This window comes from Ursus americanus, chromosome 12 (assembly GCF_024610735.1).
Source record: "Ursus americanus isolate L20-20 chromosome 12, mUrsAme1.1.p, whole genome shotgun sequence".
NCBI lineage: Eukaryota > Metazoa > Chordata > Mammalia > Carnivora > Ursidae > Ursus > Ursus americanus.
In genome coordinates this window covers 56,510,303-56,532,854 of record NC_142138.1, presented here as the reverse complement: position 1 = coordinate 56,532,854, position 22,552 = coordinate 56,510,303, and the positions used below count along the sequence as shown (strand labels likewise).

General features: G+C 40.1%; 1 protein-coding gene across 2 annotated transcripts in view; it reads left to right on the top strand.

Annotated features, from left to right (window-relative positions):
• The window catches only part of VAV3 (vav guanine nucleotide exchange factor 3), a 340,350-nt gene that overhangs the window by 56,027 nt on the left and 261,771 nt on the right, over nucleotides 1-22,552 (top strand). The gene's annotated exons all lie outside the window — the stretch shown is intronic.

The window sequence follows — 22,552 nt, the reverse complement described above, 5'->3', positions numbered from 1 at the left end:
GACGTGTATGCCTGATGGGCACTACAATACTTCTCAAATCTTGGAACAAGATTACACACCACCATACCCTCATTTTCTGTTCCACATTGAGGTACCGTATTTACTTTTAGATCATAGCAACTGCCGAATACCCAGCTTCACAAAGATAGGTCTTTGAAAGGAATGTGGTATGACCTAGTGTTGAAACTGCACACTAATTTGGGCCAGTAGTTTATGCAGTGCCTAACAGATGTGAGTATTCCTGTTAACTTTTTTAATTTAAAATCTCTTGCAGTGTCCCTGTGAGTTTGCTGTGGTGTTCCAGGGCACCTTGATGCATAACTTGAGATCCAAAGACCAGTAATCTTATACTAGATGGATCATGGGAGAGAGACTAGAAATTACTTGCCTCCTAGTGCTGTGTAATAACATAGGTAAATTGTCATATACAAAGCCTGGGTGCCCAGCTGATATAAATTCTTTCCCTTGTCCTATCAACAGCTTTTGTAGCCATATTTCCCCCTCTTCACGGTCTGGCTTATATTTACAGTCTAGTAATCTTTACTAAGTACAGCATCCTATGATTTATTGCCACTTGTTTGATTTTATTTGTAAGTGGGCGACAGTTATTACCAAGTCACGGTATAGAGCAGATGGCTTTATGAAAACTGTATTTACATAAAACATACGAAGCAAAGAAATAATCATTAACATAAGACTGAGTATATACTATTTTCCTGAGAATTTAATCACACAACAGCCACATAAATAGTTGTATGCAAGATACAAGTCTGGTAAGTTCAGAGGTCACATAGTCCCTAACGTGATATTTTATGTAGCCTCTGTTAACTGAGTGATAGCTTCCCTATGCCATGGTGAAGGTAGTATTTCAGAACAGCATTTATGGGCCATTTCAGAAAATACAGCGCTTATTTTAGCAGCGTCCTTTGTGCTTTAGAGACTGTGATGATTCTGTAACGTGACTGCACTCATCAACCCTCATCATGTTCTCACATTTTGGTGACTTGTCGTGATAACAGATTGGTTGTGGGTCTGACAGAGTATGGCCCCTTCAATATCTAGACTTTATAAGGTGTGACATTTCATGTATATGTCAAAGGGACAATTTCTAATCTCTGCCTATTAATAGTGAAGCCTAAAAACAGCTCTGAGGCACTGCACTGATGGCTTCCAGTCATTAACACAGACCTTTCCCAGAAGAATGTACAGAAAATATCACATTTGTATGCGGTAGCGGGGGCATACAGCCAACTCCTGCTTAGTGTGTGTGTGTGTGTGTGTGTGTGTGTGTGTGTGTGTGTATGTAGACCTTGTGGCTACACTCCACCATGTCTTCACATACTCTGTTGGTTTTTAGTGAGTTGCCTAAGTATTAGAGCTTGTATGGTACATACGAACGGATGTCTACCCGTAAATGTTTCTTTCAAATTACTGAAAATATCAAGTGTTGAGTTTTGCTTTGCAATGTGTCTAATGCAGGTTTGAGTTTCTTGAAAAGTAATTGGAGATCATTTTAGTGAGTTACAAATGCCTGCTTCATAGATAATCATGCTGAAAATGGATGAACATACAGAAGAAATAGAAACTTTATGGAGAAAGAACTGTTGAAAGATCTAAGGAGATTCCTGAAGAGATCAGGTTTCAACCAGTCCAGATGCAGATCAAAGTAAGCCTTCATGTTTTCTGCGTACCTATTCTGGGAAAAGCCAAAGGAGCCAAATAAGACTTTTGATCTGCATTCAAAACCCAGCTTCACCTGTTATTAGTTTGGCTTTGGACAAGTTATTTCACCTGTCTAACCACATGTACCTACGTAGAAAATGGGAACAATACCTGTTTCATAGAATGATCCCAACAGTTAGATTAAGTAATAGCACAGAGGACCTCATTCAGCCCTGATGCATCCTACTGCCTGAGAAAGTTCACTGAACCAACTCTCTGTCCTTCAGAGCTCACACATGGCTCCTCATTTGTCAAGGCTTCCATGGGCTCTCCCAGTTTAACTGTCGTCTGCTGTGCTCCCATAGCCATGAACACATCCCTATGACAGCACTTAGCAGATTGTACTGGAATGATTTGTTCCTGTCTCCTCCAGTGGGCTGTGTGGTCCTTGAGGAGGGAGCCCTGTTTTTCAGTGCCTTGCACTGAATTTAATAAGTGCTCAGGAATGCTAGGGAGTGAATGATCTGACTAGTGAATGACCGCTTACGTCTGCCAGCTCACCTGCAGACTGTTAATACGTCTGTCTGACTGTGCTCTGGACCCCGTATCCTGTGCTCCTGAGTACTTCGTGAAAAAACCAGATGCTTCTATAACTCAGTTATAGGAAATAATAATTACACTGAAAGAAGTTCTCTAGGATACTTTTCTGACCCCACCCTCTACGCAGAATAATTATTCTATTGTTTGTGCCCTCAGAGAACTGTGGACACACTTCCATCATCTCCATCATTTACCTGAACTATCTTGAACTCCTGTTGATTTGTGTTTGCTTTCCTGGTGGATAACAAGCTCCTTGAGGGTTGGCATTGTGTCCAGCTCACCTTTGCCTTCTCAGGACTCAGAGGGTGTTTGTGGGTGGCCGGAGTGTGTCAGACCATCTCAGACTGAAATGTTGATTTGTTAATTTTGTTAGGATGAAGAATCTTCCCATTAAATACGGAAAAGGCTTAAAAAATTGATCTACACTGTATAGAATAGTTTAAAGATGTTTTATGAGTGTTTCCTCATCATGGGACACATCCAAATATAACATTTGGTTATTTATATTCATGTATAGTATACAAGCTGTTGTGTGCACATTTTACTTGATATGCTTTATGGAAGATGTGTTTTCTCTAGATGTATTTTATAGGAGATGCATTTTAAATACCAACAAAACTCCCAGTGCTGTAAAGTATGTGAGTTGTTAAATGCCATAAAACATAATAAGCCAGGAATCTGCTGTTTCCCGTTGCTCTGCAGGGACTCTAAAGGTTGAAAGCTTTATTTTGGAAAAGTGATCTTTGTTATTCAGGTAAACTGGTATATTAAGTAACAGCGCACTTGTAGAGATTCTTGTCTACCAGGCTCGGTGTGTAGGGTAGAGAAACCACGCTTCACTGAGAAGGGTACTGGGCATGGTGGGAGATATCATTTTCTCATGTCATTTTTTCTCATGTATTTATTTTTTCAAAGTTAAAACAGCTTTATTTTTCATACTTGTAGATGAAGGACGTATCTGTTTATAAAAGTAATTTCTACTTATGAAGAAAGTAGAAATAAGATGAACTCTCACTACCCAAAGATAGTCATTACTGAATTTATTGTATATCGTTCCACACATGTATAAACGTATATATGCATGTGTTATGTATGTGTTCACATGCTCACACCCAGTTCTATGCATGTCAGTTGATTTCTTAACACTTGATTTATGTCCAGAATGTTCTGCCAAATGCAGTTTGCCTTACTAATGTTTTACAGAAATGGCTTTGTGGTTCTGCAGCTCTCTGGCTCCCCGAATTGAATGTTGTAGGTCTCTGTTGTTCCGGTGGAATCAGTCTTGCATATCTGCGGCCTTGGGGGGAGGTGTATAGCACCCTCTCTGGTAGGGGGAGTCACTTTACACATGGAGTCCTGGGTAAAATGGAGCCCCATTGGAGCAGATGCATGACTTTTTTGGTCTCACCTCACTAAATACCCATTGATACAACAACGGTTTCCTGGTGTCACTGCCAGTTGCTTCATGGGTAAATTCCTATGAGCTTCATATGCACAGTAACAATAAAGCATTTTGGTATTCCAGTGTGGTTCATGTTGACTAGACATAAAGTGTACCAGTTGTGCAGAAGTATGCAAAATCTATATGTGATTGATCTTTGAGGAAGGAGGACACATGGTCAAGTGAGATTCCTAATGTAAACATAAGATTTTTATTATAAATCTTTCAAAAGTGTACAGAAATCAGTGAAGGAGCCAGTCACCTAAAATTTCCTCTTCTCTGTCATTAGAATATCTAGAAGCATAACATGGTGGGTAGAATGGTAGCTATGAAGCATAGGCTTCAGTTTGAATCCCTGCCTCTCCTCTCCACTTAGTAGCTGTATGATGTCCGGCAAGAATTGCCTCTGTTCCCTGCCTCTGTTTCCTCCTCTGTAAAGTGGGGATAGTTTCCTCAAGGATTTTTGTGAGTGACTTTGTGTGTGTGTGTGTGTGTGTGTGTGTGTGTGTACACCCACTTATGCTTAGAATAGTGCCTAGCACGTAGTAAGACCTGTATAAATGTTCTAATTATTGTTACTCACATTTTTGCATTATTTTTCCAAAGACAAGTGGTGTGAAGGAACACTTTTATAAGTAGAATCCAGATGTTCATGGTGATTTTCTTCACCTTTGAGGAAGTCAAGTTGGCTCTAGCTGCCTTCTTTTCATCCTGTAGGTAAGAGTCCAGTGCTTCCATAAGAAGTCTCCAAAGCCTTTGAGGAATATATTCTCCCAGCCATGGTGGCCCCCAGTTCCCTCCTGCTTCCCCAATTCTTTCATTCTCTACTTCTCAAACTGAGACAGTCGGTCCCTTCCTCTTGGTTTCTCTTCGCTCTCCCAGCCTCTCACGTTAGGCACTCGGATTGGTGGTTGCAGACATTATGGGAGGTTTGGGCCGTAGAGGGGAGAGGGACTTGAATCATTGGTAAATAGTTTACAACACCTTTTAGATTAAGCATAATATCTAATGGGCTAGAAGGCAAAGTTTACACATGAGAAGGAAATTCTAAGCGTGTGGTGAACTGGGCAACTTCAGGCAACCAGGACACCAGAGATAGTTTATGTTCTCTTGCCATCGTGGGTATCTCCGTGGAGAAGATGTTTGAGAAGATACATTTGATAATTGCATTAAATTGTGAGCAAATTGCTTGAAGCTTAAGATGTCTTTCAGCCACTGTTCCGTAGTTTACAGGTGAAACACTGAAGTATTTGACATCTGCCAGTAAAATTATGCTTTACTACAAAAGCGTTTATTGTCTGTAATTTTTAATTATGTAGAGAGGAATAAAACCAGATTTTTACCCCTTCCCCTCCTTAATCTCTCTGTCCTCTCAGCCTCATTGTTTGTGGGTTGCCCAGCAAGATTTAGGAGTAACTTTATTTTTCTAAACATTTAATTTCATCATAATGAAATTTCTTGTGCAATGAGATTGTATCACTTTTCTTATTAATGAGATTTTGGCTCGTTTTTATTGGGATGTCTAAGAACCTCTACTGAAATTTTCTGCACGTAAGAAAAATGACTTATATATTTTTTCTTTAACAAAAATTGGTGCCTTCTTAAATTTTTTTTTCTCCTGTACTTTTCTTGAGTACTGAAAATTGCATTTTTATCTAGTTTTTCAAATTCACTCTGTGCAGTGAGAACTGAGATTTTTTTTTTCCCTGCAAGTTATCTATGTGTGAAAATTTAAAGGAATAAGCATTTAATATGCCATTACTTGGGATGTGGGCATTAACGAATATTCCAGCCTGAAATGCTAAGCAATGTCCGTTTATGGTTAATTATGGAAAATAATTTGACTATAAGAGTGCTTTTGAGGAAGGGCCATGGCAGCCATTAGATTGTTGCAGCCCAAATCAGTATTCTGCACACACCTTCACTGGCTTTGGTGAAACTTACCTTTACTTGTCAGGAGACTTTCTTTTATCATGATGTGCTGTTCTTGCATGGAGGCGGCTTTGACACTCACCTCCTATAGAAGTTTTCTTATATTGTGATCTTGTGGAGGTATTAATGAAGGTAGCAGCCTACCTAGAAAAAAGTTGGATGTGATGAGTAAGAACAATGCCATATTTGGTGCATGATCTTTTAAAAATAGGTTCCATGTAACCTTGCTCAAAAGAACACATGGATTCTGCAAAAGTAGATTACAGAGGCAAACTCTTTTACCCTGTGATGTTTATTATGAAGTCGGAGATGAGTAGTCCTGGGAATACAGTTTCCTAGACCTCTAAAAGTTAGACTTTAAAAAGGAGGAAATATTTAACATTTGGTCTAATGCACTATTAACAGAAAATCATTAAAAAAATTTTTTTAGAATCTTGATCACAAAATAAGTCCCAAAATGAAATTCTGGTGCTAAAATGAAAATGTTTAGTGACTCTATAGACCTCTGATTTATGAGTATTTGCTTTGTAGAATGACACTTGAGCTTTAGTAACTTCAAACAAGTTTTTCACTGTAAATCCATTTTTTTATTGTTGCACTTCCTGGTTTTGGTTGAACTATTTCAGTTGTTTCCATCTGGAATCATCTTGAAGATCTTTATATTAGCCAAGGTCTAGAGGCCAGATAGCACCTAGCTAATCCTAAACCTTATACAAATAGGTATCTGGGGAAAAAGAGACAAATAAATCTAATATTGAAATACTAATGCTGGTATTTGAAATGGGTATAGGACAAAAAACAAATTGAAATTATGTGATGTAATGGAAGTGTTGGCTAATGCTATGATGGTAATCATTTTTAATGGTGTATCAAATTATACATCTTTAACTTACACAATGTTATGTATCAACATATCTGAGTGAAGCTGGAGAAAAGAATTTATTCTTCAGTGGGTACAGAAATGGGGGAAAATCTAGGCTAAGAAAAGGCTATCATTGTCGTCTTTGGACTTGAGAGAATGGATTATAACCTTAGCAAGCCTAATACTTGATTTGTAGAAATTCAGGGAGAAATGTTTACTTACAAAATAATTTCATAGAATTCCTATAATTTTTAATGAAAGCATATTAGTGGATTTATTACAGTCTTAATAGATACATAGTAGTTTATCTCCTTTTGATGTTAATTTTGACTTTTTTCCGCCTACATAAGGTATGTAACATTTTAAATATAGCCCAAATTCAGATAGTAAGATAAAGTTGGAAAGAACAAGAAAAATCAGAAAGTTTACAGGAAAGTGAAGAGAATAGTAATAATCGTTGCATGTCTATAAGTCCTTAAGGTTATATGCTGATCCTGGAACTTCCTGAGATAAGGGGTTTGTCTGTCTTGTCCTGTATCTTTGGCATCTATCCTTGTACCCATCTTGTATCTTTGGAATCAGCCTGTTTAACAAGGTGCCTAGCACTTAGTAGGCCCTCAGCCAGTGCTTAGTGAATAAAATGAATAATGGAACTTGAATTTCTCATAGATGATCTCAACTAGTACAACAGACCTGTTAGGGAAATAGGATTATTCCCATTCTAAAATGGAGAAAATAAGACTCACATGGGTTAAATGATTGCCATGACAATTCCAGCAACAATGGCATTCCATTATGACATAGTAATCACATAAAATTAGGAATGTATTTTATTTCATTGGTTTATCACTTGCCAATAAATAACAATAAGCCACATCTAGTGAACACTTTGTACTAAAATTCTGCTTCACGTGCATAATTTCACTAGACTGAGTACTATCCTATGGAAGAAGATAGAATTCTCTACATTTTATAGTTTGGGGCTTAGAAGTCAAGTAAACTTCCTAAGTTTACTTAGCCGGTGGGTGGGTGATTTGAGCCAAGCCTATGTGACCCCTGAATCCATTCTTAACCCCTACACTTCTTTATAGCCACACAATTCTTGATGGCGGAGTCACGACTTGCATCCAGGTTGGTTGTTCCTAGTTATTCCTAGTATCCAGTATGTGTACGTATGTGTACATGTATACATGTTTGTGTATATAATTATGTTTGTAGCACTTGCCTTGTGTTAGGCTCTATTCAGGACATAAAAAAATAAAAAATTCTGTTGCTATAAAATTTGGTACATTTTTATGATGACATGATTAAAATGGTATAACTTCTGAGAAAGAATGACCAGCCTTATTCTGAGTTGTCAAGGAAAGCTTAATAGAGAAGTGTAATTTGATCTGGTGTGCTGAAGGATAAGAAATATTCTAAGGAGAGGAAAAAGAAAGGAAGAATAACTATGTAGTCTATTACACAAGAACTTTTTATGAAAGGGACACTACCAATAATTGCAGTAGGACAAAGAGCTTAGAGAGCATCCATGATAAATCAGGACAGTGGTCTTCCTACAGAAATGCCATTCTAGGCAGAGGGAACTACATTTGCAAATTAGTGTAAAAATCCTCTAACACAGTATTGAATCAGTAATTAGATAAACAAAATTAAAAACCCTCACAAAAACCTCCACATCTACCTTATAGGACAACAGTGGTAATAGGTAACTACTGCTGAAGAAATAGCCTGTAATTATATACCTAGCAACAAGATACATTTAGAATGATCTAATACAGAGAGTTCTAGAATGATCAAGTACAGTCTGTTCAAGAAACGTATGATCTAAAAGTGTATTCAATCTTTGGAAAAAAGGCTGAGATGGGTACAGATTTGGAGACTGCAGGAGTAAAGGTATTAGGTCTAGGGATTGCCTATGTTATTTGTCTTTGTTACTATCAAAATGCCAATAGCATTTTTCACAGAACTAGAACAAATACTAAGATATGTGTGGAACCATAAAGACTCCCTAATAGCCAAAGTAATCCTGAGAAAGAAAAACAAAGCTTGGAAGTATCATAATTCCAGATTTCAAGATAGGCAACAAAGCTGAACATCAAACAGTATGATACTGGCACAAAAATAGACATAGATCAATGGAATAGGATAAACCCATGCTTATGTGGTCAATCTATGACGAAGAAGGCAAGAGTATACATTGGGGAAAGACCGTCTCTTCAACAAATTGTGCCGGGGAAACTGGACACCAACATGCGAAAGAGTGAATCTGCACTGCTCTTACACCATATACAAAAATAAACTCCAAGTGGATTAAAGACCTAAATGTAAGACCTAAACCCATAAGAATCCTGGAAGAGAACATAAGTGGTCTGACATTGGCTGTAGCAGCATTTTTCTAGTTATGTCTCAAGGCAAGAGAAACAAGCAAAATTAAACTATCAGGATTACATGAAAATAAAAAGTTTCTGCACAGCATAGGAAACCATCAACCTACTGAATGGGAGAGGATATAGCAAATGATACATCCAGTAAGGGGTTAATATCCAAAATGCATAAAGAACTTCTACAACCCTACACCGAAACCCCACAAATAATCCAATTAAAAATGGGCAGAGGACTGAAATAGATGTTTTTCCAAAGAAGACCTACAGATGGCCAACAAACACTTGAAAAAGATGCTCATCAGTACTAGTCAGGGAAATGCAAATCAAAACCACACTGAGAGGTCACCTCACACCGGTCAAAATGGCTAGTACCAAAAAGACATAGGGGGAATGCCTGGGTGGCTCAATTGGTTAAGACCTCGGCTCCAGTAATGATCCCTGGGATTGAATCCCACATTGGGTTCCTTGCTCTGCAGGGAGACTGCTTCTTCCTCTGCCTGCCACTCCCCCTGCTTGTGCTTGGTCTCTTTCTCTGACAAAATCTTTTAAATATATATATATATATAAGAAACAACAAGAGCTGGCGAGGATATGGACGAAAAAAAAGAACTATTGTGCATTGCTGGGAATGTAAATTGGTGCAGCCACTGTGGAAAACCGTATGGAGGTTTCTCAAAACATTAAAAATAGAAATACCATATGATCCAATAATTCCACTACTTGTTATTTATTCAAAGGAAAGGAAAGCACTAATCTTAAAAGAGATATGGACCCCTGTGTTTATTTCAGTGTTGTTTACAATAGCTAAGATATGGAAGCAAACTAAGTGTCCATTGATAGTTGAATGGATAAAGAAGATTGGTGTGTGTGTGTGTATACACACACACATACGTGCGCGTGCACACACATGCACAGTGGAATATCATTCAGCCATAAAAAAGAATGAAATCTTGCCATTTGCAACAACCTGAATGGATCTAGAGGGTATAATGCTAAGTGAAATAAGTCAGGCTGAGAGAGTCAAATACTATAGGATTTCACTTGTGTGGAATCTAAAAACTAAAAAAACAGAATCAGACTTATAAATACAGAGAACAAACTGATGGTTTCCAGAGGGGAGGGATGGACAAAATGGGTGAAGGGGATTGGGAGATACAGGCTTCCAGTAGGAAATGAGTAAGTTACAGGATTAAAAGAACATGGGTAATACAGTCAGTGACTATTGTAATAATACTGTATGGTGACAGACGGGAGCTACACTTGTGAACATAACAGAGAAATTGAATCACTGTGTTGTACATGTGAAACAAATGTAACATTGTGTGTCAGCTACACTAAAAAATGTTTAAAAGGATGAAACATTTAATTCACTGGAAGTAAGTTCACTGGGAAACTTGATTGAAAGGGAGGACTCCGGGTATCTGATTATAGGAGTTAACAGAACTTGGGTTGATACATCCACTTATTTTTTTTCTTTTAGATTTTTCTATTGCTGTTAGTAATAAAACACTGTTGATATGATATTGAGTTTGAGACAGGTGTGGTGACAATGTGGTGAGAGGTATTGGTGATTGGTTAGCAGGTTTTTTTTACGTATATACATTTTAAACAGATATTGTTAGTAATTATTATTTTAGACAAGGAGAACACAAGCAGTGGACAGGTAGGGGTGGGCAGAGGGAGAGAGAGAATCATAAGCAAGCTTCCTGCCCAACGAGGAGCCTGATGTGGAGCTCAATCTCATGACCCTGAGATCCATGAGCTGAACCAAAATCAAGAATTGGACACTTAACCAGCTGAGCCACCCAAGCACCCCTGGTTTGCAGGTTTTCTAAACAGAGTACAGATCTCCTGGTTATAAAGATGGCAGAGTTTATTGGAAGTCTAAGAAGAGGGTGGGGGGAAGAGAACAAGGAGCATTTTCTATACTCAATTAGAATGTATTTCTACTTGGTTATGTATTCTACTTGGTTAAAATTTCAGAAGGAAATATCGTATAGAAGTAGTGGTATTAACAAAGTTGTGTATATGCACATGTATACATAAACATATGGAGAATATGATACGATATAGGTCAGGTATAAATCTGATCTTTAGTTCAGATTTTGTATTAGTGCTATTAGTGCAGACCCAGTGTACTTGTATTTAATTTGAAAAAACTACAACTTGTTTTAATAAAGTAACTTGAGAAAGAGTGGGCAGAGCTAAAACCTGGAGCATAAATCATAAAGAAATCTCTTAGGTAGTAAAATCAAAAGTGAGAAGTATAATTTGCATACAATTTGGAGTGATACTAAATTGGGAAGAGTGTGGGTGCAGATAGAATAACAATTAGGTTAGAAATGTGGGGAGAAAATAGAATGTAATTTGGCACAAAAAATGTTTTATCTATAGGAGAATAATTTTGTTCCAAAGCTATTCAGTCATTTCGAATTTGTTCAAAGTTATACAGAATGTATGTAACTATGTGTAGAAGAAGCCTACTGGCAGGCATTAAGAGATAAAGTAAGGTATGTTCTCTTTCGTAGGTGAGGGAAGAAAGAGGGGAAGGTAGGTTGTATGGTCTGGAGCTAAGTATTATGCCGAACTGAATGGAAATCGAAACATTTTGTTATTGTTGGTTATTTTTAGAGAATTGGCTTTTCCCTCCAAGATGCAACTTTTTATTTTTTTTTAATGCATCTTTTTTCTGAAGTTGAAATTTCTTGGCAGAAAACCTGGCAGACCCCAGGTTTGCTTAAGCTATGGCAGGTGCCTGAAGTCTGGTCTTACTGCTTCTATAGAGCCCGTCATTGCCTCCCCCCACTACCCCCTGCTCAAGGATGCAGCATAACTTGCTAGGGGAGCGTGCTGGCAGGGGGTGGGTTTGGCTCTACCCTTGACCTTGGGTTATTTACTGTGTCTCCATTCCTCATGGATAGAGTATAATAATAGTGTCTTCCTCATAGGGTTGTTGTATGGAGTACCTGAGATACTCCATGGAAAGTGCTTAGTGTCACAGGTGGGACATACACATTTATCACTTGCTGTTGTTTGTGGAGTCATAAGTATTATCGTGATGCATTGCCTTGTGCTCTCTGAGAAGTGAATCCTGAGCCCACTTGGGATCTGGTCCCTGCCTAGTTGTCCAGCCCTTCATCTCTTATGCTCTCTTCTCTGCACTGGCTATGGAGGCCACGTGAACTACTGCATTTCCTCCCCAAAGCTAGGCCTTTGCTTATCACCAGATTCCATTTATCATGACCTTTTGTTCGTTCTTGGACCACTTCCTTGGAGGAGTGAATCGTACCCTAACCCCCTTGATCAGATGGGTGTTCTTCCTGTGTGCTCCCACTAAACCTGGTGCTTGCCTCTCTTTATTACGCTGGAATCGAGATGCTTTCTGCTCCTTTGTATTTCTCCCCTCATGCCCTGGAGGGCAGGAGCTGGGCCCCCAGCCCCCTTGCTCGGGGCGGTATCTGCCCGGGAGGAGGTAGAACGTCGGGGGTGTGGAAGGCGTGGACTTTGCACTTTGGAGGCAAGGTTCGAAACCTTGCTCCACCGCTTACCAGCCATGTGACTTAGGGCTCAGTGCCTCAGTTGCCTCATTGTAAGAGTACCTACCCCATAGCATCAAGGGCAGATTAAATGAGGAGGGAGAGACTCGGGGTTTACCTTCCCCTCTGTTCTTTACTCCCCTTCTCGATCTCCTGCTACTCAAATCCTGCTCTGGCTGTACCACGGAGTGAGGTGAGGTGGAAGGGGTAGCATCCTGGCCATAGGGGGCTAAGCAGCAAAGGATGGAGAAGGTGGGGACTCCTCAGGGACATGTGAGGGCCTCTGTGGCTGCGTTCTAAGGTGGCTTTTTGTAGGGGAGGGAAGTGTAGGAGGCAGGGTTGCCTGCAGTCAGACTTACTTGGTTTTGTATACAGCTCTTTTCCTTTTACATCAGACGCAAACACACTAAGTTTCATTCTTGTTATCTGGACCGTGGATTTGTAGGGCTCATCTCAAAGCAACACAGATTTGTGTCCATAAGCTTTTTCCTTGTTTTGAATGTTGTCTCTAATGAAGAATCATCACAGCTCCACTCCTTTTGGATAACAGGGTCACAGGATTCTCATTCCTGCGTCACAGGGAGTGGCCTTCTTGGCCGGTGTGCTGATCCAAGCGTGCTCTACCCTGGGAGGACAGTCCGTTTCTCACCTAGATAAGGGCGCAGGACACTCTGGTTTTCATGTCCAACGACTGCCTGCGCAGCTGATGCCACCATCACTGCCACTCTGCCTACTCCCACTGCTTGCATCCCGCCAGGAAACTAGCACTGCTGCTGTTGCTAAGCTGTTACTACTAGGACTCCCATGCTACTCCGATGGTTACTCTCTCACTGCTGTTGCTAAACTGTTACTATGACTACTTCCATTCTGCTGTGAGTATGACTGTCCCTGCTGCTGGAGCTACATTGTTACTAGTCAAAATCCTGACTTGTAGCTACTGCGTTCTACTATCTCTTAACGGTCTGTGCAAAAAGAAATGCCTTCTTTGCATACCTCTCATAGGGAACCCCGCAAGCAAGTCTTCTCTAGAATGGAGACTGGGCCATTGTTAGTGTGCTTTGGGCTAGCTGTATTCCAGATAACAATAGGGTTGAGTGTGACTTTTTCTCATTAAAGGCTTTGACATACAGTGCTTTCAGTAGCAGGTTCATGAACTTAGTAAAATAGATGTTTCAGGCTAATTTTGACCTCTGGACTTCCCAGGTGCGCAGTTTCTCAGTGTAGACTAGAAACACATACGGAGAATTGAATGCTGTTTGTTAACCTTCTCTGGGTCCAAGGGCTAATGCTGGGGTTGACAGATAACCTTTGCAACCAAGGGTCTAAGTTGTTGTCAAGAGAGAGGGGTACAGTGCTCCCTCTTGTGAGGACAAGGGCTGTTGAAAGCAGCAAAGGGCTCGTGTGTATGATGGTGACAGCTGGCCAGGAGTCCTGAAACTCTGTTAGCAGGCTACCACTGAATATACACCGGAGGCTGGCAACCCAGACTAGAAATGACGCTCAAGAATGTAACTGCTTAATGATTTAAAATCTTTATTTTACTTGTAATTCTTAACATCACCAAATTCTAAAAAAGTTCTTGGGGGTAATTTAATAAAGAATACCTATCGACACACTAACCTGTCAGAGGAGATGATGACAATTGAATGTAAAATTTCCCCAGGAGTTCCCTGGCTACCAAGGAGCGGTTGCCATTTATCTTTTAAACACACAAACTGCATCATCAATTGTTGATTATTTATTAAAACCACTTGTCTGTTATAAAAAGCTGTGTGGATACACAGGTGAAATAAAGGTAGTCTCTACTTTCAAATGTTTATTTCATGTGGCAGTAGTTGGGAGAACAGATATAGTCAAGATGGGTATTATCACAGGTGTGAGCCAGAGTGCTGCAGACTATTTGGGTGCGTGTGTTCTCACAATTAGAGCTACATTTTGGGGCTTGATCACTTTCATAAAGTTACATATGACCCATAAAAGTTTTAATCATTAAAGAAAATGGAAAAAAACCTGCAACTTCAAATGTTATTAAATGACTACATTTATGATTAATTTTTTTTTTATCCCTTAAAAATGCTTTGCAGCCTGGACAGCAATCAACATGGCTTTTAGTTTATTGAAAACAGGGGAGTTTTGGTTTAGTGACGGAGCTAGGAAAACAACTCCCCTGCCTTTCTGGACTTCTTCCCTGCATGTTCTCTAGGGTCTTCATTTATTTATAATAACAGGATCAGTAAGAAAATTATTTGAAGACACTGGGCACTCCTGAACTAATGCTAAGTGCGGCATCATTATTTTATAATTATTCAGAAGGCGTCGGTAGATATGATTCCTTTACAGAACAGTGGTGATAGTACCCCTTCAGTTGGGATCCTCCGAGTCAGAAGGGAAAAGGACAAAGTCCGTATACAAATAAAAATTCTTTTTCTTTCCCCCTTTTGTTTTCCTTCCGAAAGCTGTAGAATTTAGCTCTCTTAATTTTAAAAGGCAGATGTAGAGGGAGAGAGAAGATAAGGCTAAAGGGACAGAAATAGAAGACCCCAATAAAAGAGAAACTTGATTTATTACTATTTTCCTTCCATGCCTTCCTGCCTTCTAGTCCTGCAAAAGATGATTGATTCCTTGGGAAAGGAATGGAGGAGGAGTTAGGATGACAGGCGGCCGAGGCAGAGCTTGACAAAGTCTTAAGCTGAGGCTTGGGCTAAAAAAGGAAAACTCTTGTACCTTAATGTTTGTAAATAGGCTTCGTCATGATCTCTTCTGTGCCTTTCAGAACTGTCAATCAGCTCATGAACAGCCACTCATAATTCAGATTATGTTAACCTCTCAAATTCAGTCTCTCCTTCAAATGCGATAATGAGCATTCCATCAAGAAATGAGACCCCGAGGGGCGCCCGGGTGGCTCAGATGGTGAAGCATCTGCCTTCAGTTCAGGCCATGGTCTCAGGGTCCTGGGGTTGAGCCAGAGTTGTCTCCACACTTAGCGGGGAGCCTGCTTCTCCCTTTGCCCCTCCCTCCCTCTCTCTCTCTCAATCAAATAAATAAATAAGAGATGAGACCCGAAGAACGTCTGTCTTCATCATGCAGCTTGACTGTTGGAGGTCCTTGTGAAAATTGCAGTAAGCCCGCAAGTGTACAAGCTGTGAAGCTGTTAGAAATCCTCAGCCTTCCCCGCCCCCCCCATACCATTTCTCGGTTGGGATTGAAATAGCTCATTTCACAATAAACTGGGGAGGTTTTTTCCTGTTATGTAGTGTCAGTTAACACAACTAGTCCATTTTTTGCTAACAATTTTAGAGAAGTAGATGCTTACTTTTTCAAATAAAAAAGGGAAACGATCCTGCTTGTATGCATATCGTTGAGAAAAGTCAAAACGGCTCTTACGAGAAAAAGGCAACCGTACACCTTAGAAAAGGAGTAGAGAGAAGAGAAAGATCGTCTCAGAGCTTTATAGTGAACTCTCGCAGTCTGACCTTTAAATGTTTCCTTTCTGGAACATCACCGTCGCTAGCGCTGAAGTGGTCGTGTGGGAGGCTGCACCTTGCAAAGCCTTGTCTGTTGTGATAGCAATCTGGTGATGAAACGTTATCTAATCTGGAGAGCTCTGTATAATTTGAGGGTGTCAGACCTTGATGGTGTTAAAATTTCTTTGAAGGTTATCTGCATCTATTGAATGCTCTTCTACCATTTTAATTCAACTTGTAGTAAATAAGCGAGCTGCTCGTGTGTGTCTGAAGGGGCAGAGAGAGGGTGAGTGTGGTGGCTGAAGACTGGTGTCCGTGTTGTTCGAATGTCACTCATCACTGGATATACCTGAGATGCTGCCTAGACTCTTCTCTCATTACTGGGTCTTTCCAGACGCAAAGACGAGAGTTAATAGTCTCCTGTCTGTGGCTCCTTTTCACACACCCCATCCCCCAGCTGCTAAGCTACCATTTTCAGTGAGTGTTTTTACTGTATGTGCAATGCCCACAACGGAGCTAGGGAAGTAATTCCTAATTCTTCTCTTTTCTCTCTCACCCCACCCATGCCATGCATAGTCAATCAGTTACTGGGTATTTCCTTTCCATATTACTTCATAGAGTTTTTTCAATTCCTCCTCCTACCATCCTAGTCCAGAGCACCATAATCTTTTGTTAAACTAATATGGCAGCCTCCTAACTGTCCTGTCTTGCCCACCTAACCCATATCATCTCCTTAATAAAGAGAAAAGAAAATGCTTAGTCTGCACACTGCCAAAGGGAGCTAGTATAACAAGTAGGTAAGGATGTGGGCTCTGTAGCAAGAATGTCTGGATTTGAATCATGACTCTATTACTTTGGCAAATGCAGTTATATAACCTTGAGTAAACTCAGTATGCATGAAAGAGAAAATGAAAACTTTCCTGATTGAGTTGTCATGAGGATTAAAGGACGTAAACATTAGCCTAGAGTCTGGTACATAGCAAACACTCAAAAATTACTGTAATACTCATAAAATGGAAGCTGAGTGTTCAACTCTCCTATTTAAAACCCTTGAACCTCACAATGTCTTCTAGGAGAAAGCCCACATTCCTTTGGCATGCCTTTGTAAACCCCACTCCCCTTTCCAGCTCTGCTTTCCAACCCCACTCTCACTGCTGCCCCCCAGAGGGTTGTGTCCATTCCGTACCACTTCCACTGCCCCCAGCGGTTCATACCTTGTCTTGGGCTCATACATGTGCTGTGCCATTTACCTGGTACTCCCTTGCACCCCAAGTCTGGCATCTTCCTTTCTCATTCCTGAATGTCAACCACTTTTCCTGTTTTTGTGGCTGACTCTAACCTATCCTTCAGCTCTCATCTCATCTGTCACTTATTCCAGAAAGCTGTCTCTGATTCTCCAGGGCTCCCAAAGCACTCTTGAATGCTTTCTTTATGGCAGTTGCCACATGCTGTGTAATTGTGCATTCACTGGTCTGGATGCTTCGCCCAACCAGGATAACTCTTCTGAGGGCAGTTTGAGTCATACTTGCTTTTTTAAAATACCTAGTTCTTGGCAGTTTCGTTCCATTAACATGGGTTTAATAAATTAAAGAAAGCAGTACCCAATGGGAAGTATGTTCTATGAAGTTTGATGATACCTAGTATGTAATCTGCACCTCAATAGTATTTGTTAAATGAGAAAATGCTCTTTAGACTTTTGTATATCTTTTAATTTTTAGTAACTATCTTGTGTGGATACATTCATTATTTAAAAAATCCTGAAGTTATTTAAAATTCTGATTCTTAAAATTTGAATCCTAAATTCTAAGATCTACTAAAGTTATCTCATAAATTAAATGCTTTAGCAAAGTTGTATAATTCTTATCAAACACGAGGTTTGTTTATGAAATAATGCGCTATATTTGTCCTGCTGTGTCATAAGCCATCTCTGAAGGCAGAATGTTTTAAGCTACCACAGATGATACAAAGGGACTATCACGTGGCTACTAATCTAAAAGAGTGTATAAACTGGGGAGAAAAACCTTATACTGAAATAATAGTGTCAAAACATCAATCCCATCTCTAAGCATAAAACAAGCTCATGTGTTCATCAATTATCTTCAATAAATTCAACATTCCTTCACCTTAGAGTAAAATAAGAGGTGGCTTATTAAGCATTCCACAAAGAAAATTGTAGAATTGTGAGTGGTACATTAGAGATCATTTAGGCCAATCTTGTTTACATTAACTCTTTCTTTTGTGACGGATTGCTTAAGCAAAGGATGGAGCTATTGGTCTGTTTGATAAAACTGGCTCATGTAATCTGGGAGCAGCCTGGTGCTCAGACCTTTGTTTCTAAATAGCATTTACCACGTACGTGGGAATGGACTTGCTTGGAGAAATGGCTGGTTGCAGAACTAGAGCAATAGAACATATGATGTGGGTTTGGGACAACTTGACCTAAGAAAATGAAGAAAATGGCATTCTGTTAAAACGACACAGGAACCAGTTTGAAGGGATCCCCAAATGGCCAAATTTGGGATAATATGAACATGAAAAAAAGTGGTGGTTATTAATTTAAAAAGGAGACAGGAGGAAGGGCAGTGAAAGCTCTTTTTGTAAGAATACCAGCTAATAATTATGGAAAGAATGATAAGAGTCAGAAAAATCACTGTTTTGTAGTCCCAAGTGGAATAATGAAAGCAAGGGTTATTAGTGGATGGTAAGTCATGGTGAAAAATTATTGGGAAATATGACATGGTATCAAATTATCACCCCTAGGATTTTTATTAACATAAAGGGGGACATGTACCTTAACAATAGATGTGGCAGTAAATATCCTAATGAAGCGACCAAGCTAGCAGCAATAATAATGGCTTAACCCAACATTTTGTATCTTTAGATGTTGTGAAATATGAATTTCACAGTAGGAAGTATTTTTGCCAGAACTGTTTATTTTGTACTTAAGCTTTTGGTTCACTGAAAATACGAGTGATGGAGGAACAGGTTTAATGATACCATGGAAATAGTAAGACAAATGCAAAATGTGGGACCTTCTATAAGACAACTTGTCTGGACTCTTCAAAAAGTCAGTGTCTGAGAAATCCCACTGCCTTTTATTTTTAAATTAAAAAATACTGCAAAAATACGGGGCGCCTGGGTGGCTCAGTCGTTAAATGTCTGCTTCAGCTCAGGGCGTGATCCCGGAGTTCTGGGATCGAGCCCCACATCAGGCTCCTCCGCTGGGAGCCTGCTTCTTCCTCTCCCACTCTCCCCTCTTGTGTTCCCTCTCTCGCTGGCTGTCTCTCTCTCTCTGTCAAATAAATAAAAAAAATCTTAAAAAAAAATACTGCAAAAATAAAGCAACCAAATGCAATGGATAAAATTTAATTGGATCCTAGACTGGGGGAGGACATAGCATAAAGAGACATAGGGTGGGCAATTGAGGAAATTTGAATATGGACTAGATATTAGATAACCTAGAATTGTTAATTTTCTTAGGTGTGATAGTGGTATTGTATGTAGGAAAATATCTTTATTCCTAGGAGATGTATATTGAGCTATTTAGGAGTGAAGTGTTGTGATATTTGTAACTTGCTTCCAAATACTTCAGCAAAATACATCTTATAAATAAACAGTTGGCATATAAAAGCACATAGGTAGGGGCGCCTGGGTGGTACTGTCAGTGGTGTCCGACTCTTGATTTCAGCTCAGGTCGTGGTCTCAGGGACTTGAGGTCGAGCCTGGGGTCAGGCTCTGTGCTCATTGCAGAGTCTGCTTAAGACTCTCTCTATCCCTCTCCTTCTGCCCCTCCCCCTGATCTCTCTCTCTCTCTCTCTCTCTCTCAAATAAGTCTTTTAAAAAAAATCACAGTTATGGCAGTATGTTCCAGTTGAGTAGGTTGAGTGTTCATTGCACTATCTTTTCAACTTTTGGTTTGAGATTTTAAAAAAGAAACTGGAAAAAGAACACGCTCAGCGTGATGAAAACTAAGTCTCGGGAGTGGCAGGCAGGCTGTCAGTCCCAGCTTTGCCCAGTGCTTCTGCAGTGGTAGGGGGCCACCTCCTCCGTCCCTCAGCTTTGTTCCTGTGCATGCACAGAGCTGAGCACCCACGAACATCAAGGGGAATGTGACCCTAGTGTAATCAGCCACACTTTGGATAACTGTGAAAACCTCTCGATAAGATGAATAGACAAGCTTGTGGCAGAACCACTTGTGTTACTCACTTTTAGCATTTCCAGTGTCTGGAATGTTGTAAGTATTCAAAAACTGTTGACTGAAGAAATACCTACAGGGAAGACGAAATTTGAGGATTACCTCAAAAAAGTGAGAGTATCCCAGTGACCTTTTCCAAATCCAGTAAATATTTGTGGAATTTAATAGAACTGAAAACTAGTTAAGGGGCAAATAAGGTTAAGGTCCCTTCCAGAAGTATAGGGGAAGACCTGTTATTAAGTATGTATGCAGTAATGGCTACATTTCAGTTTTTGTTTGTTTGTTTGTTTTGTTTTAACTTTCAGAAATACTTTCTTTCCTGCATTAAGGAAGTACTTGAGTGGAGGTCCACTGTAGTTTTTCCTACACAGGGCGAAATCTGAGTTTGGTGAGAAATCTTCGGAGGGTGGCATGTGCAATTATGCTTCTCCTTGGTGAGCTATGAGTTGGGCACTTAATTATGTAAAAAATATTGCAAGAGAGCAGTTGCATAATCCCCAAGAGAGTAATTATTGTCTCTTGGCAGAATGCAAGGCTTTTAATCTGTAAATAAGCAAGCCTGTGTGGAAGAGCTATATGTAGAGTGATTCTGTGTTGTAAAGGTCTCCTATGAATTTTTTAAAGTGCAAATGGTAACTCCAAGTGCCGATTGGCTTCTGCCTTTGTGCTTCAAAAGGGTTTATGATGCTTCCCCTGTGGTTTTAACCCTTACTGAAATATTTAAGCCTCCGAGAAGGGTTTCTGTAAAGGGTCAAACTGCATCTGAGTTAAGTCTGTGAAAACTCTGAATGTTTCAAATACTGAGGAAGTAAAACGTGCTTTCTGTAAATTAAAAAACCAATATGAAAAACAAAACAAAATGAAACATTGACAATGCTTAAAAAAATGCTCAAGTTAGCTGACGGGTTTCTCGCTAATTGGAGGGTACTAGTCTCGTGTGCTACTGCAGCTTGTGTTCCCAGAAAGAAGTAACTCGCTTCCAGGGTGTGTGTGTGTGTGTTTTGCTTAGGTGGATCTGAGCCTTTGGAGACTGAAAGTAAATTTTGTTTTTAGAAATCGTTATCTGATCTGCCTTCCCTCTTGTTCCCTGTTAGTGTTGATGAACTGAGCATGCTCTCTCCGAGTTAGACTAATCCACTTGAGCAGCAGAGCCCCCACTCCCACCCCTCTGCCTACTCACCGACCTCATTCGGGTGACTTGACTCACCTCTCTTGCATGACCAGCTTTCTCCTCTCTACTGAGTTATTCTCATCAAAATAAAAACCTGTTGTAACAGCTTCCATTGTTTTTAGAAAGGTCCTCCTTGACTTCTCTTTGTCTCTGACTACCTCCTCAATCCTCTGTTCTCCTTTGCAGCAAACTCCTTAAGAGTCTATATTCTATATTCTCTTCACTTCCTCTCCTCCCATTGTCTCTTGAACCTGCTCCAAGCACCCCACTCCACAAGGACCCTGCTTTTATCAAAGCGTACCCATGACCTTCACACTTCCAGATTCCATGGACAGCGCTTGGTCAAATCTCATCTATCATCAGCAGCTAACAGTTTATCATTCCTTCTTTCTAGAAACACTTTCTTTACTTGACTTCAGGGAAAACCTGTTTTCCTGGTTGTTCCCCTTCCTCACCAGTCATTTATGCTCAGCCTCTTGGTGGGCTCTTTTCCTGATCTCCTAAGATTACTCAGTCCCAGGTCCTTTTCTCTCCTCTGTTTTCTCCCAAAGTCCTCTCAGGCAGCGTCATAGTTAAAAATGTTCTGTATACTCCAAAGACTCCCAAATTTATGCCTAGACTACACACTTGTACGCTGGACCGCAGACTTGTATATCCGGTTGCTTGCCTCAATGGGTATCTCAAATTTAACATAGTCAAAATGTAACATCTGGTCTTCCCACAGATGTCTCTTACCCTTCTATCTGCTTTTCCTGTCTCTGTCTTTGATCTATCCCCTTTCCATCTATATTAAAAACAGCAGCCTGAAAGACCCCTGTAAAACATATCCCCCCTCTGCCTCAAAGCCTCCAATGACTTCTGCATTGGTCAGAGTAAAAGCTGGTCCAACAAGGTTGTCTTCTGACCCCAGTACCTTCCTAGCTCACCTCCTACCTTTCTGCCCGTCAGTCACTCTGTTCCAGCCGCACTGGCCCCTTCCTTAGACACACCTCAGATACTTCTGTCTCAGGGCTTTGGCATGGGATGCTACTTTAAGTTGGAATGCTGTGTCCTGTACTTCTGCATGGTTTGCTCCTTCACCTTCAGATCTCTGCTTATCTGCTCTCTTCCCGCTGACACCTTCTCTAACCATCCATTTAAGTGCCTCCTACCCCACCCCACCAGTGCTCCTGATCCCTCTTCCTGGCTTTGTTTTTTTTCTATTGAACTTACTACCACATGAAAATAAAATATTTACTTTTTGTGTTTTTGTTGCTGAGTTTTTTTCTTGTCTATGTTCTTGTGTTAGAATGTAAGTTTCAG